The sequence below is a fragment of the Pseudophryne corroboree genome, chromosome 3 (assembly GCF_028390025.1).
Source record: "Pseudophryne corroboree isolate aPseCor3 chromosome 3, aPseCor3.hap2, whole genome shotgun sequence".
NCBI classification, from domain to species: Eukaryota; Metazoa; Chordata; class Amphibia; order Anura; family Myobatrachidae; genus Pseudophryne; species Pseudophryne corroboree.
The window spans coordinates 546811423-546831955 of NC_086446.1; the positions used below are offsets into that span (position 1 = coordinate 546811423).

At 38.2% G+C, this 20533-nt stretch overlaps 11 non-coding genes across 11 annotated transcripts; all 11 read left to right on the forward strand.

The window, feature by feature from the left end:
* The first annotated feature begins 270 nt into the window (after positions 1-270).
* Positions 271-352, forward strand: TRNAL-UAG (transfer RNA leucine (anticodon UAG)). The gene has a single exon. It is a non-coding gene; the product is annotated as a tRNA-Leu (tRNA).
* A 2024-nt stretch (positions 353-2376) lies between these two features.
* On the forward strand, positions 2377-2458 carry TRNAL-UAG (transfer RNA leucine (anticodon UAG)). The gene has a single exon. It is a non-coding gene; the product is annotated as a tRNA-Leu (tRNA).
* Positions 2459-3426: 968 nt separating this feature from the next.
* On the forward strand, positions 3427-3508 carry TRNAL-UAG (transfer RNA leucine (anticodon UAG)). Its single transcript has one exon. It is a non-coding gene; the product is annotated as a tRNA-Leu (tRNA).
* Positions 3509-4485: 977 nt separating this feature from the next.
* Positions 4486-4567, forward strand: TRNAL-UAG (transfer RNA leucine (anticodon UAG)). The gene has a single exon. It is a non-coding gene; the product is annotated as a tRNA-Leu (tRNA).
* A 966-nt stretch (positions 4568-5533) lies between these two features.
* Positions 5534-5615, forward strand: TRNAL-UAG (transfer RNA leucine (anticodon UAG)). Its single transcript has one exon. It is a non-coding gene; the product is annotated as a tRNA-Leu (tRNA).
* Positions 5616-6592: 977 nt separating this feature from the next.
* TRNAL-UAG (transfer RNA leucine (anticodon UAG)) lies at positions 6593-6674 on the forward strand. Its single transcript has one exon. It is a non-coding gene; the product is annotated as a tRNA-Leu (tRNA).
* A 968-nt stretch (positions 6675-7642) lies between these two features.
* On the forward strand, positions 7643-7724 carry TRNAL-UAG (transfer RNA leucine (anticodon UAG)). The gene has a single exon. It is a non-coding gene; the product is annotated as a tRNA-Leu (tRNA).
* A 970-nt stretch (positions 7725-8694) lies between these two features.
* TRNAL-UAG (transfer RNA leucine (anticodon UAG)) lies at positions 8695-8776 on the forward strand. The gene has a single exon. It is a non-coding gene; the product is annotated as a tRNA-Leu (tRNA).
* A 7374-nt stretch (positions 8777-16150) lies between these two features.
* TRNAL-AAG (transfer RNA leucine (anticodon AAG)) lies at positions 16151-16232 on the forward strand. Its single transcript has one exon. It is a non-coding gene; the product is annotated as a tRNA-Leu (tRNA).
* A 2385-nt stretch (positions 16233-18617) lies between these two features.
* Positions 18618-18699, forward strand: TRNAL-UAG (transfer RNA leucine (anticodon UAG)). The gene has a single exon. It is a non-coding gene; the product is annotated as a tRNA-Leu (tRNA).
* A 467-nt stretch (positions 18700-19166) lies between these two features.
* On the forward strand, positions 19167-19248 carry TRNAL-UAA (transfer RNA leucine (anticodon UAA)). The gene has a single exon. It is a non-coding gene; the product is annotated as a tRNA-Leu (tRNA).
* Positions 19249-20533: the final 1285 nt, after the last annotated feature.

Sequence of the window (20533 nt, forward strand, 5' to 3'; positions counted from 1 at the left end):
CTGCTGACAGAATTATTTTCAAGAGAAAAGTACATTCATTGAAGTCAAAGTGTTTTACTCTATTAAACAGCAAATCAATAATAAAAAATCCTTACTCATTAATATTGTCTACTAATTTTGTACCTTTTTTATCCTTCCTTAACTTTTTGTGTTTTAAACACTTGTAACATGAACTTCTTTTCAAGTATTGATTTAAAACAACACTTTTTTCCCCTGTAATCTCAACTATATGATCCAGAACTGTGAGCTTTCAGTCAGACAGGTTCATGTGGTAGCATGGCTGAGCGGTCTAAGGCGCTGGATTTAGGCTCCAGTCTCTCTGGAGGCGTGGGTTCAAATCCCACTGCTGCCATAATGATTTCACTATGAAAACATCAGTCAGTGATGGCAAAATGTTTTTCTCCACTAATAAGAAAAACAATAATAATAAAGTCCTTTCTGATTGATATGATCCAGATGCATGAGCTAAAAATCAGCAGTGTCTAAGGTGCTGGATTAAGGTTCCAGTTTCTTTGGAGGCTTTGGATCAAAACCTACTGCTGCCATAATTATTTTTCCTAAGAAAAAATAAGTCATTGATGTCAAAGTACTTTTCTCTACTAAACAGCAAATCAATAATAAAAAAAATCCTTTCTCATTAATATTTTATGTCAATTTATGTACTTTTTTAACCTTCCAAAACATTTTGTACATAACTTAAACACTTTTGGTATGACACTTCTTTTTAAGTATTTATTTAAAACAAAATAAAAATGTTTGTACTGTAATCTGAGCTGTATGGCCCAGATCTGTGAGCTAAGAGTGTCCATGTGGTACCATGGCCGAGCGGTCTAAGGCCACTAAGCTTCTAAAATAAAATATTGGTAGGTTAAAAAGTTCATCATCTGCCCCAGAATTTAAAACAGTTTATCATAATTTCAAGAGTCTTCTCAAAATGTAAAAATAATATGTAAAATTATAAACTAGGAGCTATGGAGTCAAGGTAGAAATGTGGCTGAGCGGTTTAAGATGCTGCATTAAGGCTCCAGTCTGTTTGAAGGCATGTGTTCAAATTCCACTGCTGTCATAATTATTTTCAAGAGAAAACGACAGTCATTGATGTCAAAGTGTTTTTCTCCACTAAACAGCAAGTCAATAATAAAAAATCCTTTCTAATTAATATTGTCTGCTAATTTTGTACCTTTTTTACATTTTTGTATTTTAAACACTTTTAACATGACACTTCTTTTTAAGTATTGACTTAAAGCTACACATTTTTTTCCTGTAATCTCAACTATATGATCCAAAACTGTGAGCTTTCAGTCAGGTGGGTCCATGTGGTAGCAATGCCGAGCGGTCTAAGGCGCTGGATTTAGGCTCCAGTCTCTTTGGAGGCATGGGTTCAAATCCCACTGCTGCCATAAAGATTTTACTATGACGTCAGTCAGTGATGGCAATGTGTTTTTCTCCACTAATAAGAAAATCAATAACAATAAAGTCCTTACTCCTCAACATCTGATCAATATGATCCAGATGCATTAGCTAAAATTTAGCAGTGTCTAAAGTGCTGGATTAAGGTTCCAGATTCTTTGGAGGAATTGGTACAAAACCTACTGCCGCCATAATTATTTTCCCTGAGAAAAAATAAGTGATTGATGTCAAAGTGTTTTTCTCTACTAAACAGCAAATCAATCATAAAAATATCCTTTCTCATTGATATTTTATGTCAATTTATGTACTTTTTTAACCTTACAAAACGTTTTGTACATAATTTAAACACTTTTTGCATTACACTTCTTTTTAAATATTGATTTAAAAAAATGTTTTTACTGTAACCTGAGCTATATGACCCAGATCTGTGAGCTAAGAGTGTCCATGTGGTACCATGGCCGAGCGGTCTAAGGCCACTAAGTTGCTAAAGTAAAATATTGGAAGGTTGATAAGTTCATCTTTCCTAGATTTTAAAACAGTTTATCACAATTTCAAGTCTTCTCAAACTTTAAAAATAATATGTAAAATAATAAACTATGACCTTTGGAGCAAAAATAGATATGTGGTAGCATGGCGAGCGGTCTAAGGTGCTGGATTAAAGCTCCAGTCTCTTTGGAGGAGTGGGTTCAAATCCCACTGCTGCCAGAATTATTTTCAAGAGAAAAGTACATTCATTGAAGTCAAAGTGTTTTACTCTATTAAACAGCAAATCAATAATAAAAAATCCTTACTCATTAATATTGTCTACTAATTTTGTACCTTTTTTATCCTTCCTTAACTTTTTGTGTTTTAAACACTTGTAACATGAACTTCTTTTCAAGTATTGATTTAAAACAACACTTTTTTCCCCTGTAATCTCAACTATATGATCCAGAACTGTGAGCTTTCAGTCAGACAGGTTCATGTGGTAGCATGGCTGAGCGGTCTAAGGCGCTGGATTTAGGCTCCTGTCTCTCTGGAGGCGTGGGTTCAAATCCCACTGCTGCCATAATGATTTTACTATGAAAACATCAGTCAGTGATGGCAAAATGTTTTTCTCCACTAATAAGAAAAACAATAATAATAAAGTCCTTTCTGATTGATATGATCCAGATGCATGAGCTAAAAATCAGCAGTGTCTAAGGTGCTGGATTAAGGTTCCAGTTTCTTTGGAGGCTTTGGATCAAAACCTACTGCTGCCATAATTATTTTTCCTAAGAAAAAATAAGTCATTGATGTCAAAGTACTTTTCTCTACTAAACAGCAAATCAATAATAAAAAAAAAATCCTTTCTCATTAATATTTTATGTCAATTTATGTACTTTTTTAACCTTCCAAAACATTTTGTACATAACTTAAACACTTTTGGTATGACACTTCTTTTTAAGTATTTATTTAAAACAAAATAAAAATGTTTGTACTGTAATCTGAGCTGTATGGCCCAGATCTGTGAGCTAAGAGTGTCCATGTGGTACCATGGCCGAGCGGTCTAAGGCCACTAAGCTGCTAAAATAAAATATTGGTAGGTTAAAAAGTTCATCATCTGCCCCAGAATTTAAAACAGTTTATCATAATTTCAAGAGTCTTCTCAAAATGTAAAAATAATATGTAAAATTATAAACTAGGAGCTATGGAGTCAAGGTAGAAATGTGGCTGAGCGGTTTAAGATGCTGCATTAAGGCTCCAGTCTGTTTGAAGGCATGTGTTCAAATTCCACTGCTGTCATAATTATTTTCAAGAGAAAACGACAGTCATTGATGTCAAAGTGTTTTTCTCCACTAAACAGCAAGTCAATAATAAAAAATCCTTTCTAATTAATATTGTCTGCTAATTTTGTACCTTTTTTACATTTTTGTATTTTAAACACTTTTAACATGACACTTCTTTTTAAGTATTGACTTAAAGCTACACATTTTTTTCCTGTAATCTCAACTATATGATCCAAAACTGTGAGCTTTCAGTCAGGTGGGTCCATGTGGTAGCAATGCCGAGCGGTCTAAGGCGCTGGATTTAGGCTCCAGTCTCTTTGGAGGCGTGGGTTCAAATCCCACTGCTGCCATAAAGATTTTACTATGACGTCAGTCAGTGATGGCAATGTGTTTTTCTCCACTAATAAGAAAATCAATAACAATAAAGTCCTTACTCCTCAACATCTGATCAATATGATCCAGATGCATTAGCTAAAATTTAGCAGTGTCTAAAGTGCTGGATTAAGGTTCCAGATTCTTTGGAGGAATTGGTACAAAACCTACTGCCGCCATAATTATTTTCCCTGAGAAAAAATAAGTGATTGATGTCAAAGTGTTTTTCTCTACTAAACAGCAAATCAATCATAAAAATATCCTTTCTCATTGATATTTTATGTCAATTTATGTACTTTTTTAACCTTACAAAACGTTTTGTACATAATTTAAACACTTTTTGCATTACACTTCTTTTTAAATATTGATTTAAAAAAAATGTTTTTACTGTAACCTGAGCTATATGACCCAGATCTGTGAGCTAAGAGTGTCCATGTGGTACCATGGCCGAGCGGTCTAAGGCCACTAAGTTGCTAAAGTAAAATATTGGAAGGTTGATAAGTTCATCTTTCCTAGATTTTAAAACAGTTTATCACAATTTCAAGTCTTCTCAAACTTTAAAAATAATATGTAAAATAATAAACTATGACCTTTGGAGCAAAAATAGATATGTGGTAGCATGGCGAGCGGTCTAAGGTGCTGGATTAAAGCTCCAGTCTCTTTGGAGGAGTGGGTTCAAATCCCACTGCTGCCAGAATTATTTTCAAGAGAAAAGTACATTCATTGAAGTCAAAGTGTTTTACTCTATTAAACAGCAAATCAATAATAAAAAATCCTTACTCATTAATATTGTCTACTAATTTTGTACCTTTTTTATCCTTCCTTAACTTTTTGTGTTTTAAACACTTGTAACATGAACTTCTTTTCAAGTATTGATTTAAAACAACACTTTTTTCCCCTGTAATCTCAACTATATGATCCAGAACTGTGAGCTTTCAGTCAGACAGGTTCATGTGGTAGCATGGCTGAGCGGTCTAAGGCGCTGGATTTAGGCTCCAGTCTCTCTGGAGGCGTGGGTTCAAATCCCACTGCTGCCATAATGATTTTACTATGAAAACATCAGTCAGTGATGGCAAAATGTTTTTCTCCACTAATAAGAAAAACAATAATAATAAAGTCCTTTCTGATTGATATGATCCAGATGCATGAGCTAAAAATCAGCAGTGTCTAAGGTGCTGGATTAAGGTTCCAGTTTCTTTGGAGGCTTTGGATCAAAACCTACTGCTGCCATAATTATTTTTCCTAAGAAAAAATAAGTCATTGATGTCAAAGTACTTTTCTCTACTAAACAGCAAATCAATAATAAAAAAAATCCTTTCTCATTAATATTTTATGTCAATTTATGTACTTTTTTAACCTTCCAAAACATTTTGTACATAACTTAAACACTTTTGGTATGACACTTCTTTTTAAGTATTTATTTAAAACAAAATAAAAATGTTTGTACTGTAATCTGAGCTGTATGGCCCAGATCTGTGAGCTAAGAGTGTCCATGTGGTACCATGGCCGAGCGGTCTAAGGCCACTAAGCTTCTAAAATAAAATATTGGTAGGTTAAAAAGTTCATCATCTGCCCCAGAATTTAAAACAGTTTATCATAATTTCAAGAGTCTTCTCAAAATGTAAAAATAATATGTAAAATTATAAACTAGGAGCTATGGAGTCAAGGTAGAAATGTGGCTGAGCGGTTTAAGATGCTGCATTAAGGCTCCAGTCTGTTTGAAGGCATGTGTTCAAATTCCACTGCTGTCATAATTATTTTCAAGAGAAAACGACAGTCATTGATGTCAAAGTGTTTTTCTCCACTAAACAGCAAGTCAATAATAAAAAATCCTTTCTAATTAATATTGTCTGCTAATTTTGTACCTTTTTTACATTTTTGTATTTTAAACACTTTTAACATGACACTTCTTTTTAAGTATTGACTTAAAGCTACACATTTTTTTCCTGTAATCTCAACTATATGATCCAAAACTGTGAGCTTTCAGTCAGGTGGGTCCATGTGGTAGCAATGCCGAGCGGTCTAAGGCGCTGGATTTAGGCTCCAGTCTCTTTGGAGGCGTGGGTTCAAATCCCACTGCTGCCATAAAGATTTTACTATGACGTCAGTCAGTGATGGCAATGTGTTTTTCTCCACTAATAAGAAAATCAATAACAATAAAGTCCTTACTCCTCAACATCTGATCAATATGATCCAGATGCATTAGCTAAAATTTAGCAGTGTCTAAAGTGCTGGATTAAGGTTCCAGATTCTTTGGAGGAATTGGTACAAAACCTACTGCCGCCATAATTATTTTCCCTGAGAAAAAATAAGTGATTGATGTCAAAGTGTTTTTCTCTACTAAACAGCAAATCAATCATAAAAATATCCTTTCTCATTGATATTTTATGTCAATTTATGTACTTTTTTAACCTTACAAAACGTTTTGTACATAATTTAAACACTTTTTGCATTACACTTCTTTTTAAATATTGATTTAAAAAAATGTTTTTACTGTAACCTGAGCTATATGACCCAGATCTGTGAGCTAAGAGTGTCCATGTGGTACCATGGCCGAGCGGTCTAAGGCCACTAAGTTGCTAAAGTAAAATATTGGAAGGTTGATAAGTTCATCTTTCCTAGATTTTAAAACAGTTTATCACAATTTCAAGTCTTCTCAAACTTTAAAAATAATATGTAAAATAATAAACTATGACCTTTGGAGCAAAAATAGATATGTGGTAGCATGGCGAGCGGTCTAAGGTGCTGGATTAAAGCTCCAGTCTCTTTGGAGGAGTGGGTTCAAATCCCACTGCTGCCAGAATTATTTTCAAGAGAAAAGTACATTCATTGAAGTCAAAGTGTTTTACTCTATTAAACAGCAAATCAATAATAAAAAATCCTTACTCATTAATATTGTCTACTAATTTTGTACCTTTTTTTATCCTTCCTTAACTTTTTGTGTTTTAAACACTTGTAACATGAACTTCTTTTCAAGTATTGATTTAAAACAACACTTTTTTCCCCTGTAATCTCAACTATATGATCCAGAACTGTGAGCTTTCAGTCAGACAGGTTCATGTGGTAGCATGGCTGAGCGGTCTAAGGCGCTGGATTTAGGCTCCTGTCTCTCTGGAGGCGTGGGTTCAAATCCCACTGCTGCCATAATGATTTTACTATGAAAACATCAGTCAGTGATGGCAAAATGTTTTTCTCCACTAATAAGAAAAACAATAATAATAAAGTCCTTTCTGATTGATATGATCCAGATGCATGAGCTAAAAATCAGCAGTGTCTAAGGTGCTGGATTAAGGTTCCAGTTTCTTTGGAGGCTTTGGATCAAAACCTACTGCTGCCATAATTATTTTTCCTAAGAAAAAATAAGTCATTGATGTCAAAGTACTTTTCTCTACTAAACAGCAAATCAATAATAAAAAAAAAATCCTTTCTCATTAATATTTTATGTCAATTTATGTACTTTTTTAACCTTCCAAAACATTTTGTACATAACTTAAACACTTTTGGTATGACACTTCTTTTTAAGTATTTATTTAAAACAAAATAAAAATGTTTGTACTGTAATCTGAGCTGTATGGCCCAGATCTGTGAGCTAAGAGTGTCCATGTGGTACCATGGCCGAGCGGTCTAAGGCCACTAAGCTGCTAAAATAAAATATTGGTAGGTTAAAATGTTCATCATCTGCCCCAGAATTTAAAACAGTTTATCATAATTTCAAGAGTCTTCTCAAAATGTAAAAATAATATGTAAAATTATAAACTAGGAGCTATGGAGTCAAGGTAGAAATGTGGCTGAGCGGTTTAAGATGCTGCATTAAGGCTCCAGTCTGTTTGAAGGCATGTGTTCAAATTCCACTGCTGTCATAATTATTTTCAAGAGAAAACGACAGTCATTGATGTCAAAGTGTTTTTCTCCACTAAACAGCAAGTCAATAATAAAAAATCCTTTCTAATTAATATTGTCTGCTAATTTTGTACCTTTTTTACATTTTTGTATTTTAAACACTTTTAACATGACACTTCTTTTTAAGTATTGACTTAAAGCTACACATTTTTTTCCTGTAATCTCAACTATATGATCCAAAACTGTGAGCTTTCAGTCAGGTGGGTCCATGTGGTAGCAATGCCGAGCGGTCTAAGGCGCTGGATTTAGGCTCCAGTCTCTCTGGAGGCGTGGGTTCAAATCCCACTGCTGCCATAAAGATTTTACTATGACGTCAGTCAGTGATGGCAATGTGTTTTTCTCCACTAATAAGAAAATCAATAACAATAAAGTCCTTACTCCTCAACATCTGATCAATATGATCCAGATGCATTAGCTAAAATTTAGCAGTGTCTAAAGTGCTGGATTAAGGTTCCAGATTCTTTGGAGGAATTGGTACAAAACCTACTGCCGCCATAATTATTTTCCCTGAGAAAAAATAAGTGATTGATGTCAAAGTGTTTTTCTCTACTAAACAGCAAATCAATCATAAAAATATCCTTTCTCATTGATATTTTATGTCAATTTATGTACTTTTTTAACCTTACAAAACGTTTTGTACATAATTTAAACACTTTTTGCATTACACTTCTTTTTAAATATTGATTTAAAAAAAATGTTTTTACTGTAACCTGAGCTATATGACCCAGATCTGTGAGCTAAGAGTGTCCATGTGGTACCATGGCCGAGCGGTCTAAGGCCACTAAGTTGCTAAAGTAAAATATTGGAAGGTTGATAAGTTCATCTTTCCTAGATTTTAAAACAGTTTATCACAATTTCAAGTCTTCTCAAACTTTAAAAATAATATGTAAAATAATAAACTATGACCTTTGGAGCAAAAATAGATATGTGGTAGCATGGCCGAGCAGTCTAAAGCGCTGGATTAAGGCTCCAGTCAATTTGGAGGCGTGGGTTCAAATCCCACTGCTGCCATAATTATTTTCAAGAGAAAATGACATTTATTGATGTCAAACTGTTTTACTCTACTAAACAGCATAAAAAATCCTTACTCATTAATATTGTCTACTAATTTTGTACCTTTTTTATGCTTCCTTAACTTTTTGTATTTTAAATACTTGTAACATGACACTTCTTTTCAAGTATTGATTTAAAACAACACATTTTTTTCCTGTAATCTCAACTGTATGATCCAGAACTGTGAGCTTTCAGTCTGACAAGTCCATGTGGTAGCATGGCTGAGCGGTCTAAGGTGCTGGATTTAGGCTCCAGTCTCTCTGGAGGCGTGGGTTCTAATCCCACTGCTGCCATAATGATTTTACTATGAAAACATCAGTCAGTGATGACAAAATGTTTTTCTCCACTAATAAGAAAAACAATAATAATAAAGACTTTTCTCCTCAAAAGCTGATTGATATGATCCAGATGCATGAGCTAAAAATCAGCAGTGTCTAAGGCGCTGGATTAAGGTTCCAGTTTCTTTGGAGGCTTTGGATCAAAACCTACTGCCGCCATAATTATTTTTCCTAAGAAAAAATAAGTCATTGATGTCAAAGTGTTTTTCTTTACTAAACAGCAAATCAATAAGAAAAAAATCCTTTCTCATTAATATTTTATGTCAATTTATGTACTTTTTTAACCTTCCAAAACATTTTGTACTTAACTTAAACACTTTTGGTATGACACTTCTTTTTAAGTATTTATTTAAAAAAAAAATGTTTGTACTGTAATCTGAGCTATATGGCCCAGATCTGTGAGCTAAGAGTGTTCATTTGGTACCATGGCCGAGCGGTCTAAGGCCACTAAGCTGCTAAAATAAAATATTGGTAGGTTAAAAAGTTCATCATCTGCCCTAGATTTTAAAACAGTTTATCATAATTTCAAGAGTCTTCTCAAAATGTAAAAATAATATGTAAAATTATAAACTATGAGCTATGGAGTCAAGGTAGAAATTTTGCTGAGCGGTCTAAGATGCTGCATTAAGGCTCCAGTCTGTTTGGAGGCATGGGTTCAAATTCCACTGCTGTCATAATTATTTTCAAGATAAAACGACTGTCATTGATGTCAAAGTGTTTTTCTCCACTAAACAGCAAGTCAATAATAAAAAATCCTTTCTAATTAATATTGTCTGCTAATTTTGTACCTTTTTTAAATTTTTGTATTTTAAACACTTTTAACATGACACTTCTTTTCAAGTATTGATTTATAATTACACAATTTTTTCTTGTAATCTTAACTATATGATCCAGAACTCTGAGCTTTAAGTCAAAAGTATCCATGGGCTAGCAAGGGCGAGCGGTCTAAGGCACTGGATTTAGGTTCCAGTCTCTCTGGAGGCGTGGGTCCGAATCCCACTGCTTCCATAATGATTTTACTATGAAAATGTCAGTCAGTGATGGCAATGTGTTTTTCTCCACTAATAAGAAAATCAATAATAATAAAGTCCTTTCTCCTCAACATCTGATCAATATGATTGTGAGGATACTGGGTTCAAAATCACTCAGTCACGGTGGTAGATGAAAAACCAACAGTGTTTTATTGAACAGAATGGGTTATAAACAGCTCAGCACACTTCTGTGATCCAATTCTACACGACAATTCCCTCCTGGAACTCCTGACAGAACATTACTTCTTAGTCAGTCTCCTGCCACTCTCTGACCTTCTCTCTCAGATCTCTCTCACCTCCCCTGTTTGCTATTATCAAAACATTTGTCTTTCCTACCATAAGGTGACACCCCGAGAACAGTTTCAGAGCAAACCTACTTTCACATGTCCAGGCATGTCCCCTAGGCCACAATAGATGTTAACTAAATGAACCTTACTTAATCTGATTGTGTGGCCTGGAATCCATTGTGTGGGGAAGAATGAGGGGGGTGTATGGCCTGACATCTGATACTGGCTGTATCTACCCAACAGCAAACACACAGGTAATCTGCACAGTCACATGGGGGGGAACATTATTTTACAAACTATAACACAATAACCAATACATTCATATATACATCGAAAACATAACTGTACCCTTGTAACAATAACATCATACAATATAATACAATATTTCCTAGTACATAGCCAAATACAAATCAACAATCAGTGTAGTCCATGGGTCAGACCAGGGCTAGGGAAGTAGCTGCGTGTCTTTTACCACTGTGCGACACAACGCGCCGGCTGTGTTGTCACATTTCCTCCCTCTACTTCCAAGCCCGGTGTCCTGGGTGGCTTAAGCTTGCTGAGAGTAATGGTATTCTCCTGTACCCTGGGTATTTGTAGCGAGGGATTTCCTGGGCTTGCTCGGCGCTGGGTCTGGTTCCTGCTGACCGGACAGGCCATCTGCGTTCCCATGATCTCTGCCCTTTTTGTGAGAGATAGAGAAATTGTATAGTTGTAGGGCTAAGCTCCATCTCAGCAGTCGTCCATTGTCTCCGGCAGTGCGCTGTAACCAACTAAGGGGACTGTGGTCTGTTACCACTGAGAACTCGCGCCCGTACACATATGCCTGCAATTTCTTGAGTGCCCAGACTATGGCCAGGCACTCCTTTTCAATAGTGGCATAGGCTATTTCACGGTCCATAAGTTTTCGGGAGAGAAAGGCAACTGGGTGTTCACAACCATCCTCCCCTACTTGGCTCAACACAGCTCCTATTCCACAACCCGAGGCATCTGTTTGCACAATGAACCGCAGGCGGAAGTCGGGGGCTGCTAACACTGGGGATTGAGACAAAATGTCCTTCAGCTGGGAAAAAGCCTGCTCACACTCTGGGCTCCAGTCAATTTGTCGGGTGTACTTTTTTGTCGTTAGGTCAGTCAGGGGTTTGGGAATGGTGCTGTACTGGAGCACAAATTTACGGTAGTACCCTGCTGTTCCAAGGAAGGCACGTACCTGTTTTTGGTTAGTGGGCCGAGGCCATTTCAGGATGGCCTCAATTTTAGCTGGCTCTGGACGAATATGGCCTCCGCCAATCCTATGCCCGAGGTACAATACCTCTGCCATCCCCATCTGACATTTGTCAGGTCTGATTGTTAACCCTGCCTTGCTGATCCATGCCAACACCTGGGCCACATGCTGCAGATGCTCCTCCCATGTCTGACTAAAAATGGCTATGTCATCAAGGTATGCCTGGGCAAAGTCCTGACACCCTGTCAGTAGGTGATCTATGGTACGCTGAAAGGTGGCTGGGGCATTCTTCATCCCAAAGGGCATGGCAGTAAATTCAAAGAGCCCAAATGGGGTGCTGAATGCAGACCTCTCCTGTGCCTCCCTGGTAAGGGGTATCTGCCAGTATCCTTTGCTAAGATCCAGAGTGGATACATAGCGTGCCATTCCCAACCTGTCTAACAGCTCATCTACCCGGGGCATGGGGTATGCATCTGTCACTGTCACTTTGTTCAGCCTCCTATAGTCCACGCAGAAGCGGGTACTGCCATCTTTCTTGGGCACTAGGACTACGCTGGCGGCCCAGGGACTATGGGACGGTACAATAACACCAAGCGCCAGCATTTCATCGACCTCCCTTTTGATCATATCAATCACCCTGGGGTTCACCCGATAAGCGGGTTGCCTAGTGGGCCGAGCCTCCCCGGTGTTGACATGATGGGCCACTACATGAGTGCACCCTGGCCTGCTTGTGAATTGTGGCCTCTCTACCTCCAATACCTCCCTCATCTGTAGGGCCTGGGTTTCGGTTAATTGCGAGCCTATGGGCACCGCCTCCACTCCTAGGTCCCTCTTAGTGGCTGCTAGAATGTCAGGGATGGGGTCAGTCTTTGGGTCATCCATAGGTGGGCAACAGATTGCCACCGCCCCTATCTCCCTGGTGACATATTTCTTTAACCTATTTATGTGGTAGGTACCCACCCGCTTCCCTGTTTGGTCTAGGGAAATAATGTAATCTACCCGTCCCTGCCGATCCACTACAGTATAAGGCCCTGCCCAGGTCGCCTGTAACTTATGCTTTCGGGCAGGTACTAGCACCATCACTTTCTGTCCAACCTCTAGTTCCCTGTCCTGCGCTCGTTGGTTATAGTACCGGCACTGTCTTTCCTGCGCGCCCAGGGTGTGGTCATGCGCAAGCTGCATCAGCCTGTGCAGTTTCTCCTTCATTTGGACTACATATTCCAAGATGGGAACTTCAGGTTCCTGAAATGACCCTTCCCAGCTTTCCCTGACTAGGTCAAGTGGTCCCCTTACCCTTAGGGCATATAGTAACTCAAAAGGAGAAAATCCGGTTGAATCCTGCGGCACTTCGCGGTACGCGAATAATAGCTGTTGCAAGGACTTCTCCCAGTCTCCCCCCTCTGATTCAGCAAATGCCCGCAGCAACTGCTTTAGGGTCGAATTGAATCTCTCACAGAGACCATTAGTCTGGGGGTGATAAGGGGTGGTGCGTAAGGGATGGACCCCAAAGTTGTCCCATACTGTCTGCAGCAATTCCCCTTGAAATTGCGTACCCTGATCAGTAACTACTTCTTGGGGAAATCCTACGCGACTAAAAATATCCATAAGAGCCTGGGCGATATGTTCAGCATCTATGGATGCCAGTGCCACTGCCTCAGGGTATCTAGTCGCGTAATCAACTACAGTCAGTATGTATCTCTTTCCTGTTCGGCTCGGTTTCTTAAAAGGCCCCACAATGTCCATGGCCACTCTCTTAAATGGCTCACTTATGACAGGCATGGGTTGTAGGGGAACCCGGCGTGGGGGTACCCCGAGGCGTTGGCAGACCTCACATGACTCTCTATACTGTTTTACCTCCTGGTTAACCCCAGACCAGAAGAAATGTCGCAGCAGCCGGGCACTGGTTTTCTGAACCCCTAAGTGGCCTGCTAAGGGAATGTCATGGGCAAGGGCCAGCAACCGGGCACGGTACTGCTGTGGAACAATCAACTGTTTTCTTAGGACCCCGGGCTCTAATGGGTCTGCTTTTGCTGGCACCCAGTACAGTCTCCCCTCCTCCCAGATAATGCGATCCTCCTGAGGCCCCCAATCTGTTCGTCCCGCTGCCCTGCGGAGGCTAGCTAGGGAGGGGTCGGTCCGTTGGGCTTCCCTAAAGGCTACCCTATCTACTTCCCCCAGATTCTCATCACAGTCAGGCAAGTCTGGTACAGGGTTATTCACCGCCAACGGTTCAGGGTTTGTGGCTGTCACTTCCACAGAGACTCCTGGTGCTGGCATGAGAGGGTCCTCATGCACTGTCTCCAGTGCCTGTGCTTGGCTTCGGGTGATAGCTCTCACAAAGTAACTAGCCAATCCAGCACTCAGATCGTTGCCCAGAATGACGTGAGTGGGTAATCCATCCAAAAGTCCCACATTTACCTCTCCAGAGTCCAGGCCCCAGTCCAGGTGTACCCTTGACATAGGTATTACAGTGATCTGCCCTCCTGCCATGGAAAATTTTACTTTCCTTTTCTTCAGTATTTGGAAAGGGGGAATTAATTCTGGCCGGATAAGGGTGATAGATGCTCCAGAGTCTCTCAACCCTTGCAGCTCCTTCCCATTAACTTTTACAGGTTGTAGGTGGGTCTTCATATTATCCGGGGTGGATTTCCCAATAGCTGCTACCACCTCTACTTGGTATGCTACTTCCTCCGCCTCTTGCGCATCAGGAAAGTAGTCCGCCTCGCCCGTTCTAAATGATTCGTGGCACACAGCCACCCGCGACATGGCAGATTGGGTACCTGGGAATGGCCGTCTTACCCGTGTACAGTCACAAAGTAAATGCCCCACCTGGTCACAGTTGTAGCAGCATCGGCTTGCAGGTGACGCTGGTCCCCGAGACCTTGAATTTCTGGCTAGGGAAGCTGGGGTACGTATTGGGGCCGGCCGGTGGGGGAGCAATGGTAGATCACGATCCTGCTGGGGCCGTCGGAGGGTTGTCCTCTCCTCTGTATTGGCACCTCTCCACCGAGGCCTGTTTGCTGTGAACTCATCTGCTAGGTGTGCTGCTTTTTCCGGAGTGGTAGGGTTCCGGTCTGCCACCCACTCCCTGATCTCTGGAGGCATCTTGTTTAGCAGCTGCTACAAAATAAAAGCATTTTTAATGTCTGCTACAGTAAGGGCCTTCTTCACAGCCAGCCACTTATCACAGTTCCTCCGCAGCAAGTTATTGAACTCTATAAATGAGGCATCTCCTTTCCGCGCCATAGACCGAAACTTTATGCGATACGATTCAGCGGTCACCGCATATCTGGCAAGCAGCACACTCCGTACCTCCTCATATACCAGGATCTGCTCTGGACTCAGGGCATGGAATGCCTCCAGTGCCCGCCCTCTCAGACTGGGTACCAAATATCGAGGCCACTCTGCTGCCTCAATTCCATGCATTATCTTAACAGATTCAAACATCTGCAAATGAGTATCAATATCCGAACTGACCTCATCAAAAGGTGGGACCTCATTATACCTCAGCCGGGATGTCTTGAGTGATCCCACTGCTGCCGCCAAATGTGAGGATACTGGGTTCAAAATCACTCAGTCACAGTGGTAGATGAAAAACCAACAGTGGTTTATTGAACAGAATAGGTTATAAACAGCTCAGCACATTTTTGTGATCCAATTCTACACGACAATTCCCTCCTGGAACTCCTGACAGAACATTACTTCTTAGTCAGTCTCCTGCCACTCTCTGACCTTCTCTCTCAGATCTCTCTCACCTCCCCTGTTTGCTATTATCAAAACCTTTGTCTTTCCTACCATAAGGCGACACCCCCAGAACAGTTTCAGAGCAAACCTACTTTCACATGTCCAGGCATGTCCCCTAGGCCACAATAGATGTTAACTAAATGAACCTTACTTAATCTGATTGTGTGGCCTGGAATCCATTGTGTGGGGAAGAATGAGGGGGGTGTATGGCCTGAAATCTGATACTGTCTGTATCTACCCAACAGCAAACACAGGTTATCTGCGCAGTCACATGGGGGGGAACATTATTTTACAAACTATAACACAATAACCAATACATTCATATATACATCGAAAACAAAACTGTACCATTGTAACAATAACATCATACAATATAATACAATATTTCCTAGTACATAGCCAAATACAAATCAACAATCAGTGTAGTCCATGGGTCAGACCAGGGCTAGGGAAGTAGCTGCGTGTATTTTACCACTGTGCGACACAACGCGCCGGCTGTGTTGTCACAATGATCCAGATGCATTAGCTAAAAATCAGCAGTGTCTAAGGTGCTGGATTAAGGTTCCAGATTTTTTGGAGGAATTTGTTCAAAACCTACTGCCGGCATAATTATTTTCCCTGAGAAAAAATAAGTAATTGATGTCAAAGTGTTTTTTCTCTACTAAACAGCAAATCAATAATAAAAATATCCTTTCTCATTGATATTTTATGTCAATTTATGTACTTTTTTAACCTTCAAAAACGTTTTGTACATAATTTAAATACTTTTTGCATTACACTTCTTTTTAAATATTGATTTAAAAAAATGTTTTTACTGTAATCTGAGCTATATGACCCAGATCTGTGAGCTAAGAGTGTCCATGTGGTACCATGGCCGAGTGGTGTAAGGCCACTAAGTTGCTAAAGTAAAATATTGGAAGGTTGAAAAGTTCATCATCTGTCCTAGATTTTAAAACAGTTTATCACAATTTCAAGAGTCTTCTTAAACTTTAAAAATAATATGTGAAATAATAAACTATGACATTTGGAGCAAAACTAGATATGTGGTAGCATGGCCGAGCGGTCTAAGGCGCTGGATTAAGGCTCCAGTCTCTTTGGAGGAGAGGGTTCAAATCCCACTGCTGCCATAATTATTTTCAAGAGAAAAGTACATTCATTGATTTTAAAGTGTTTTAATCTATTAAACAGCAAATCAATAATAAAAAATCCTTAATCATTAATATTGTCTACTAATTTTGTACCTTTTTTATCCTTCCTTAACTTTTTGTGTTTTAAACACTTGTAACATGACACTTCTTTTCAAGAATTGATTTAAAACAACACTTTTTTTTCCTGTAATCTCAACTATATGATCCAGAACTGTGAGCTTTCAGTCAGACAGGTCCATGTGGTAGCATGGCTGAGCAGCCTAAGGCGCTGGGTTTAGGCTCCAGTCTCTCTGGAGGTGTAGGTTCAAATCCCACTGCTGCCATAATGATTTTACTATGAAAACATCAGTCAGTGATGGCAAAATGTTTTTCTCCACTAATAAGAAAAACAATAATAATAAAGTCCTTTCTCCTCAATATCTGATTGATATGATCCAGATGCATGAGCTAAAAATCAGCAGTGTCTAAGGTGCTGGATTAAGGTTCCAGTTTCTTTGGAGGCTTTGGATCAAAACCTACTGCTGCCATAATTATTTTTCCTAAGAAAAAATAAGTAATTGATGTCAAAGTGCTTTTCTCTACTAAACAGAAAATCAATAATAAAAAAATCCGTTCTCATTAATATTTTATGTCAATTTATGTACGTTTTAACCTTCCAAAACATTTTGTACATAACTTAAACACTTTTGGTATGACACTTCTTTTTAAGTATTTATTTAAAACAAAATGAAAATGTTTGTACTGTAATCTGAGCTATATGGCCCAGATCTGTGAGCTAAGAGTGTCCATGTGGTACCATGGCCGAGGGGTCTAAGGCCACTAAGCTGCTAAAATAAAATATTGGTAGGTTAAAAAGTTCATCATCTGCCCTAGAATTTAAAACAGTTTATCATAATTTCAAGTCTTCTCAAAATGTAAAAATAATATGTAAAATTATAAACTATGAGCTATGGAGTCAAGGTAGAAATGTGGCTGAGCGGTCTAAGATGCTGCATTAAGGTTCCTGTCTGTTTGGAGGCATGGGTTCAAATTCCACTGCTGTCATAATTATTTTCAAGATAAAACGACTGTCATTGATGTCAAAGTGTTTTTCTCCACTAAACAGCAAGTCAATAATAAAAAATCCTTTCTAATTAATATTGTCTGCTAATTTTGTACCTTTTTTAAATTTTTGTATTTTAAACACTTTTAACATGACACTTCTTTTCAAGTATTGATTTATAACTACACAATTTTTTCTTGTAATCTTAACTATATGATCCAGAACTCTGAGCTTTGAGTCAAAAGTATCCATGGGGTAGCAAGGGCGAGCGGTCTAAGACACTGGATTTAGGTTCCAGTCTCTCTGGAGGCATGGGTCTGAATCCCACTGCTTCCATAATGATTTTACTATGAAAATGTCAGTCAGTGATGGCAATGTGTTTTTCTCCACTAATAAGAAAATCAATAATAATTAAGTCCTTTCTCCTCAAAATCTGATCAATATGATCCAGATGCATTAGCTAAAAAACAGCAGTGTCTAAGGTGCTGGATTTTGGTTCCAGATTCTTTGGTGGAATTGGTTCAAAACCTACTGCCGCCATCATTATTTTCCATGAGAAAAAATAAGTAATTGATGTCAAAGTGTTTTTTCTCTACTAAACAGCAAATCAATAATAAAAATATCCTTTCTTATTAATATTTTATGTAAATTTATGTACTTTTTTAACCTTCCAAAACGTTTTGTACATAATTTAAACACTTTTTGCATTACACTTCTTTTTAAATATTGATTTAAAAAAATGTTTTTACTGTAACCTGAGCTATATGACCCAGATCTGTGAGCTAAGAGTGTCCATGTGGTACCATGGCCGAGCGGTCTAAGGCCACTAAGTTGCTAAAGTAAAATATTGGAAGGTTGAAAAGTTCATCATCTTTCCTAGATTTTAAAACAGTTTATCAAAATTTCAAGAGTCTTCTCAAACTTTAAAAATAATATGTAAAATAATAAACTATGACCTTTGTAGCCAAAATAGATATGTGGTAGCATGGCCGTGCAGTCTAAGGCGCAGGATTAAAGCTCCAGTCTCTTTGGAGGCGTGGGTTCAAATCCAGAGCTGCCATAATTCTTTTCAAGAGAAAATGACATTTATTGATGTCAAACTGTTTTACTCTACTAAACAGCAAATCAATAATAAAAAATCCTTACTCATTAATATTGTCTACTAATTTTGTACCTTTTTTATGCTTCCTTAACTTTTTGTATTTCAAATACTTGTAACATGACACTTCTTTTCAAGTATTGATTTAAAACAACACATTTTTTTCCTGTAATCTCAACTGTATGATCCAGAACTGTGAGCTTTCAGTAAGTCAGGGCCATGTGGTAGCATGGCAGAGCAGTCTAAGGCGCTGGATTTAGGCTCCAGTCTCTCTGGAGGCGTGGGTTCAAATCCCACTGCTACCATAATGATTTTACTATGAAAACATCAGTCAGTGATGGCAAAATGTTTTTATCCACTAAAAAGAAAAACAATAATAATAAAGACTTTTCTCCTCAATAGCTGATTGATATGATCCAGATGCATGAGCTAAAAATCAGCAGTGTCTAAGGTGCTGGATTAAGGTTCCAGTTTCTTTGGAGGCTTTGGATCAAAACCTACTGCCGCCATAATTATTTTTCCTAAGAAAAAATAAGTCATTGATGTCAAAGTGTTTTACTCTACTAGACAGCAAATCAATAATGAAAAATCCTTACTCATTAATATTGTCTACTAATTTTGTACCTTTTTTATGCTTCCTAAACTTTTTGTATTTTAAATACTTGTAACATGACACTTCTTTTCAAGTATTGATTTAAAACAACACATTTTTTTCCTGTAATCTCAACTATATGATCCAGAACTGTGAGCTTTCAGTCAAACAGGTCCATGTGGTAGCATGGCCGAGCGGTCTAAGGTGCTGGATTTAAGCTCCAGTCTCTTTGGAGGCGTGGGTTCAAATCCCACTGCAGCCGTAATGATTTTACTATGAAAACATCGGTCAGTGATGGCAAAATGTTTTTCTCCACTAATAAGAAAAACAATAATAATAAAGACTTTTCTCCTCAATAGCTGATTGATATGATCCAGATGCATGAGCTAAAAATCAGCAGTGTCTAAGGTGCTGGATTAAGGTTCCAGTTTCTTTGGAGGCTTTGGATCAAAACCTACTGCTGCCATAATTATTTTTCCTAAGAAAAAATAAGTCATTGATGTCAAAGTGTTTTTCTTTACTAAACAGCAAATCAATAATACAAAAATCCCTTCTCATTAATATTTTATGTCAATTTATGTGCTTTTTTAACCTTCCAAAACATTTTGTATATAACTTAAACACTTTTGGTATGACACTTCTTTTTAAGTATTTATTTAAAACAAAACAAAAATGTTTGTACTGTAATCTGAGCTATATGGCCCAGATCTGTGAGCTAAGAGTGTTCATTTGGTACCATGGCCGAGCAGTCTAAGGCCACTAAGCTGCTAAAATAAAATATTGGTAGGTTAAAAAGTTCATCATCTGCCCTAGATTTTAAAACAGTTTATCATAATTTCAAGAGTCTTCTCAAAATGTAAAAATAATATGTAAAATTATAAACTATGAGCTATGGAGTCAAGGTAGAAATGTGGCTGAGCGGTCTAAGATGCTACATTAAGGCTCCAGTCTGTTTGGAGGCATGGGTTCAAATTCCACTGCTGTCATAATTATTTTCAAGATAAAACGACTGTCATTGATGTCAAAGTGTTTTTCTCCACTAAACAGCAAGTCAATAATAAAAAATCCTTTCTAATTAATATTGTCTGCAATTTTGTACCTTTTTTAAATTTTAGTATTTTAAACACTTTTAACATGACACTTCTTTTCAAGTATTGATTTATAACTACACAATTTTTTCTTGTAATCTTAACTATATGATCCAGAACTCAGAGCTTTGAGTCAAAAGTATCCATGGGGTAGCAAGGGCGAGCGGTCTAAGGCACTGGATTTAGGTTCCAGTCTCTCTGGAGGCGTGGGTCTGAATCCCACTGCTTCCATAATGATTTTACTATGAAAATGTCAGTCAGTGATGGCAATGTGTTTTTCTCCACTAATAAGAAAATCAATAATAATAAAGTCCTTTCTCCTCAACATCTGATCAATATGATCCAGATGCATTAGCTAAAAATCAGCAGTGTCTAAGGTGAAGGATTAAGGTTCCAGATTCTTTGGAGGAATTGGTTCAAACCTACTGCCGCCATAATTATTTTCCCTGAGAAAAAATA